Consider the following 7,080-nt stretch of genomic DNA (forward strand, 5'->3'; position numbering starts at 1 on the left):
AGTTTGGTTTGGCTCTGTGTCATCAGAGCAGCAAGGTTGTGGTGTGGAATTGGGGGTTTCCTACAGCTATCTTCTTTAACAGAAAAAGGTACAGTATATTAAATGACATATAATTAATAATGCTGTTACAAAACTATATTAATAACAAACACTTAAATTCAAGGCAGAAAATATGATTCACCTAAAATTTTTTTCATCACATCATGACCATATACAGTATAGGAACATCCTGACAGAGCTTTAATTGCTGTTTCATTGGAAACTGATAATATGGCTATGCAACAGTAGCGTATCAAGGGGTGCGCACGCCCCTCTAAAAATTACTTGCACCACCAGTAGCAACCCCCCCCCCAAATCACCTAAAATGTTGCGAGTTACAGAAGCACCCCTCAACTGATGATCGAGCCCCCCACCCCCCGCAACACACTTCACCTCCAAAACCAAAGACAAAAAGCAGAGGGGTGCAAGACAAGACTGAAATAAAACATGTGTTAACCGAAACCACAATTAATAAATGTTGGCCTGACTGAACGTTAAAATATCATGATAAATTTCTGCATTAAACTTAAATAGCTTCTTTAGTATGAATAACAAAATAATGAGTAAAAAACAGCAGCAATTTTGAGACTAACAATATATAATTTAAAAATTATAAATTATAAAATCATATATTGTTAGTCTCAAAAGTGCTGCTGTTTTTTACTTTATACTTTCTATACTGTACAGACTAACGCGGCTATACTTTTTATTCAAAATAATGAGTGAATTTCCATTAAAGTATTAGTGCCATAAAATGTAGAAAAATTAATAAAAACACAACCGTACAGTAATTAAATATCAAAAACAGAAGGTTAAGAAAACAGTAAATTATAGGCCATGCTTAATTAGTGACAACATGCACTGACCACTTATGTTGAACCTGTGTGGAATGGTGCTTTGACTCCACGGGAGTACGCTTTTGAGTGGGGGGGTGGCGAGCTGGACGCACCATGCATGGCAAACTACTGTACTGTAGTTCCTCCGAATGGGTTAAAATGCTAAAAATGTTCATTTTTTTTATACAGGAATATAGGAATTTAGTTATCGCCTACAAAACAAGCAAATTTTCCATTACAATTTTATATATTAGCTTCTATTTTCAAGCATTTCAATGTAAAACATCAACACCCCCACCTCCCAACCACCCCGGTTGGTGATTTGCAGATGCACAGCCCCAGATATTAATACTCTGGACCTGCCCCTGCTGATTAGCTCCCCTGATTAGGTCCAGTTAAGATTCATGAGCTTCCTTTGGATAGGATTGTATTTTTTTTTTTTATAGTGTACTCTAGAAAGTCGGCTGATATTCAGGGGCCCTAATAAATAAATGAAATAATTTAATGCTTTTATCAACGAAGTCTCTTTATGAGGTTTAGGAAGTGGAGTTGTTTTTAATCATGAGTTTGAACACAACCACTAACCTTGTTAACTATATTTTTAATTCTAATTTGTATACATTCTGGTCTCAATAAGGTATTAATTCTAAGTTACTGTTCCACTATCAAATTTTGTAGCTGACAATTTTTTCGATGGTGAAGATAACAACTAAAACAATAATATATTATAAAACATAAGATGCTGAAAAATAAAAGTAAAAATACAGTGAAATACCATTAAATATTGGATTGGATTTATTCGGTGTAAACACCAAGGATAGCCCACGGAAGTCTAGAAGAAGACTTATTTCCAGTGGGGTCCTTCTGGTAGTGATTGGGCAGTACACCGGGAGACAATCCCCTACTCTTTTCCGAAGAGTGTACTGCGTTCAGTGACGTCGAGAGGGGGTCAGGGGGTCGCTGCCCCAGGGCCGAGGTCTACTGGGGGGCCCCCGGACCAAGATGAAAAATTTTTGGGGTAAGAACAAAATCTCCATAGGGCCCGAGCCCAAGCCAGGATGAAAACTTTTGTTGTCAGAACAAACTCTACATTTATGGTTTTATTTCTTGTAAATTCCTCTTAATGTAAGTGAAATAAAATATGATACTGATCTTAATCTTTATTATTGATTTTATATGTACCTCTCCCTGCATGCAAAGTGGTATGTATTTACGCGTATTATATATATAATTATTATCGTTTATTCATCAGATTATTCTGATACATCTACATTGCAAAAAAATAATCACATGGAATCATATTCATGAAATGTATGTGGGTTTGGACCTTAGGAGGAGACTTAATTTGGGGAGCGGCCGAGTAGGGGTCCCAAGTGAAAGGGGGGGGGGCCCATGTGAGGTGTTACCCCGGGGCCCTTACTGGCTCTCGACGCCACTAACTGCGTTCTTTAACGTGCACATGGGCCATAATGCACATGGGACCAATGGCTTAAACATCTCATCCGAAAGACTGTGCGCTATTGTAACTTGTATTTCAGCTCTCTAGCTGAAACACAAGGAGAGGCAGCGATGGGAATTGAACCGGGGACCAAGACATCTCCACGGTTTAGCGCACACACAGCGGCTACCACCAGATTAGCCGACTAAGCTTGAGCTAAGCTGCTCTCTCAATTGCTCATTGGTATATTCAGTGTAACCTCAATGAAATGTTTGGACTTTTTTTGTGTTTATATAAGCACTAAAATATATATATAAATGTAAAGGACCATTTCCTAGCATTAGATAGGGGGAGTGATACAAACACAGAAAGTAAAGTAAACATGGCCTATTGTTTTTCGCCCTTTCAATTCGCCTTTATTTACATCCCTAAAATACTTTAAAATTGCTAAATTTCTGGGTTTTATCCAATAATTTGCAAGAACATGAAGTAAATTATCTACAGTCTATATTGTTATGGCTAATAAAATCAATATGCTCATTTGAGTATTGCCTACCACAACAAAATCGTTTATATTTTGATCTGTCACGTTAGGACCAGTTGACCATAGTAGTAACCTGTCACAAGCGTTTTGATTGTAAGTGCACCATTGCTCCCTCCAATCTCTGGCTACATTTTATTCATCGGCAGTTGACTGTACAGTACTACTGTATCATCTATAATCAATATAAATTACATTCTCTTAAGTGTTTCTAAGCCTATAATTTCATAAAAACAAATCCTATTTTCATTTATGCTTATACTGCCCGAGTTTGCATTAATTATTACAAAACACAAACATTATCGTTAGAGCAAAAGATGAATGGACAGTCCAACAAAAGAACTTGTCGTCTCGTCGTAGGTGCTTAGCACTGAGACTCAGGACGTGCCCACCACATCAACATTGTTGCAAATAATTTACTTTTGATAAAAAAAGACAGCATATTTTTATTCAAATGACCGTGTAATCAAGAGCCTTGATACAACTTCATATGATATGCTGTGCTATTACAATATGAATAATTAACATCTAAAGTAGTATTTTAAAGCAAAATTCAGGGCGTACCTTATTCTGAGCACCAAATCGGGACACATACGACAAAGAAAACGATAAAAACAGAAAAACAAAGTACAAGCGCCCTCTACAACGGTAATGGTATTTAATTGTTGTATAAATAAATAGTTCCATAATATAAACATATATCTATTTAGATAATATAACTTATTAATATATCATTTAAAAAAATATACCTTTAATGAATATATTTTTTGTTGAATTTTAAAGTGAACAACTAAATAACTGGTTTAAAGAAGTATAGATTATAATAAAAACAAACAGAATTATGAATAGCAAGAGGGCGCTATTTATCAAGTCTGCGTTGTAAGCGATTTTTTTTTTCTGCACAGAAGATTGCGGTAGTTTCTAATCAACCAATCAGGGGCACGCATATTACCATTACGTCACTTGTCTTCGCTGTACCCTTTTACTCTATTTTGCTTGTCACCCACGAAGAACAACTGTAGGCCTACTCGCGCGAAATGCCCGGGCGCTTAAAATATTTTTTTATACTTATTGAGGGGCGCTTATTCAAACAGGGCGATTATTTAAACGGGGCGCTTATTCATTCATTCAAACTTTATTTAAACTCGAGTTGTAACAAATTTACATTAAAATATATAAGTATAAATACAATAAGCCTATATAAATACAGTAAAACATTTAGGCCTACAACGGACTTGTTCGATCAATTAAAAGATATTAATCAGTAATAAATAATCAGAAATAAACAGTAGTATGAAATTATTAATAAAATAATAAAAATTGCATAATTAGTAAATAGGCCTAAAATCAAAATGTCAAAAATGCAAAAAAAAACAAAAAAAAACAAAAAAAAAAACAAAAAAAAACCCGTAGAAAACAGTGTGGAAAATTCAAGCTTATGGAAATAGATGAAAATCGAGGAGAACATTAAAAAGAGGCACTTTTTGACAGAATAAAAAAAGAGATTATACTGTATAGGCCTAAAGGGCATTACGAATGGTGGTGCGGCGGAAAAGCTAATCGTCCAGAGAACATACCGTAGCTCATGACAATGCTGTGAATATTTACATAACGGCAGAATAGCAAATGCAGTTAGTGGTTGTGGAGTGGTTAGCTTGCTTGTTGCCATCGGCCGAAGAATGGTGGCAGGTGCAGGTTGAAAACTCAGATGAGAATTTGCTTAAGGTGCAAATTGTCGGAAAAAGTAAAAGAGGAGTAGGACTAGGCCTAGACAATGTAAGAGAAAAGTTATATGTCCAGGGATCGGACTCTCATCTGTCCAAGAGAAATATCCTCATTTTGATATTGACCTAAAAAAAAGTGTGATTCCACTCTGAAGCTCAAATCATGCCAACAACCACAGTCTCAGGATTGATTGGATTATTGACTTCCTAAAAAGAAAAGCTTATGATATTATTGATGGGGCGCTTATTCAAACGGGGCACTTAAGGAAATTTTCACATTCGAGGGGCGCTTATTCAATGGGGGCGCTTATTTGCGCGAGTACGGTATGGGTATTTAAATAATAATAGGCCTACTGTATATGATAAAAGCAGTGGCGTAACTAGACTGTGGGGTTAGTTTAGTAGCTAGGGGTCCCGATTTTATATACTATATTTTGATAATAAAACTTTCGATTTTTTTAGTCTTTAATTTTTAGATGTTCTCAGAGAGCTGGACTGACCATAATAATAATAAGCATTTCTCTTCTTATATGACTAAATGTAAAAGCACATTCGATATTTATTGAATGGTATTTTTTATTTATCGGATTGACCATTGAACAATGTCTACAATTATATTTTGTATTACTTTTATATAGGTACTTAAACTTTAAACTAAAAAAAAACCAAAAACAAAAACAAAAACATATATATGGAAATATAGTGCCCTTACAGGCCTCAAAACTTCAATCAGAGCATACCTTCACAGCAGACCGAAGAGATCCCCATAGCTGACTTGGTCGCCTGGAGCGGGTGTGTGTGTGTAATGTTCATGAGAGACCCTCACACAAGGAGAATTTTTTTTTAAGAATTTGACTTTCAGCGTATCCTATTTTTCCGGTATAACTCAAACCATTTGGCCTATAGTACTCACAAAAATGCCTTGTGCATAATGCTAAAGAGTGGACCCATGAAAGCATGTACACACAGAAGGTAGTAGCATATCTCAGATCCAAATAATGATCAATTCACAATTCGCGTGGCCCTTAAATCAAAGTAGGTCTATTGCTAAATGATAACTTGTTCAAAATTTAGTCTCTTATCACTGCCATAACTAGATGAATTGAGTTGTTTATACCTCCATTAAGAATTACAAGAAACACAAACACATTATATAAGGTACAATATGAATAATAATGACTATATGGTTTTTTTTAAATTTATACGAGTTGACGGGCAAGGGCGTCGATCCGTTGTGAAAAGGTGGTGGGGTGGGGGGAGGAACGAATTCCAAAAAAAGAATATCTTGGGCAGTAGGCCCAAGACTTGGCGGGGGTACAGAGGGGCCGCCCAGGGCCCCGGTGGGATCCAGGGGAGGGGCACCCGGAAGCTCTGGCGTCTATAGCCTTTTATGAGTCATATTTAATTAATCTATAAGGAATGCAATTAATTAACATTTAATTCCACAATATATTTTCAAAATACAGTGACGGTTTCAGGAATTCCAAGAGGGGGCCCAGGGAGGGAATTTTACAGATGGAGTGTAGACCACCTCAGCCCCACCATAGTTGGGGCTGAGATAAGAAAATTTATGATTATGGCCTGGTACCTCTAACTGGCCGGAAATGGGACTTTCAGACTTAAATTTTAAATATAATTTTCTTTTTTTCTCCACTTTTTAAAATTTTGAAAAAAAAATAGGGAGGGTGGGCCGGCTGGTCCCCCTTGAATCTGTCACTGAAATACTCATCATAATTTTTTTTTAAATTTTTCCTGGTAATCATAATCATTCCCGCTTACACATTTCGTGCAAACTACATTCATAAAAATAGTGATTTATTGTCTACTGATTAGCTTGTGACGTAGGCCTATTCGAACCATGAAAAACAAATGATAAACCATGTTCCTTCCTGGATAAACTTAAAAGAATCACTTCAATTCTATCTTTGCATGTACATACTTTTAAAATCAATCAAGAGGTTTTTCCTTTTCTCCTCTTTTTGAATTTCAGTTTTGTGCGAGTAGTATTGCGACTATATGTGCGTGGAAATACTACCGTCTAACTTAAGATCAAACAGGACTATTAGGAGATAGGAAGCACACACAACATTAGCATTTTTATTTCATAAACATAAAGGGTGATTTACTTAATTTATCACTATCATGACATGAGGGGATCCAGAAATTATTGACTTTCCCTACGGGAGATCTGCTCCCAATCCTAAGCTTAGACACCCCTTCCCTCACGGGAGTCGCAAATGACTAATTATGGACCAATAGTCTATTTTATACTGGGAGTCGCAAAGCAAATTATGATTATGGCACCTCTAGTCCGGAATGGCATTCATTGAGACTTATTCAGATTTTATCTCCATTTAAAAAAAAAATTGTCAAATGTAGGGGGTCCTGGTCGGCTGGGCATCCCATCGCCAGAAATGACACTCTGTGATTGCGACAGACATGTGTTTGGCTTGGCGCGGGCCTATTTTTATATATTTTTTAGTCCGACTGCCTGACGAGCTC

The 7,080-nt window shown here is 36.4% G+C and overlaps 1 protein-coding gene across 2 annotated transcripts in view; it reads right to left on the bottom strand.

The window, feature by feature from the left end:
* The window catches only part of LOC117112232 (zinc finger protein Xfin-like), a 12,234-nt gene extending 8,753 nt beyond the window's left edge, over window positions 1-3,481 (bottom strand). The window contains exons 1-2 of one of the 2 annotated variants that reach the window (XM_033255306.1): window positions 3,419-3,481; window positions 2,870-3,029 (exon numbers count right to left, since the gene is read on the bottom strand). The gene's annotated coding sequence lies outside the window, so the exon portion shown is untranslated. The remainder of the gene's footprint in view (window positions 1-2,869; window positions 3,030-3,418) is intronic. The other variant, XM_033255310.1, reaches the window with a different exon arrangement.
* Window positions 3,482-7,080: the final 3,599 nt, after the last annotated feature.

This window comes from Anneissia japonica, unplaced genomic scaffold, assembly GCF_011630105.1.
Source record: "Anneissia japonica isolate Jap-2015-1 unplaced genomic scaffold, ASM1163010v1 scaffold288117_len521816_cov214, whole genome shotgun sequence".
NCBI classification, from domain to species: Eukaryota; Metazoa; Echinodermata; class Crinoidea; order Comatulida; family Comatulidae; genus Anneissia; species Anneissia japonica.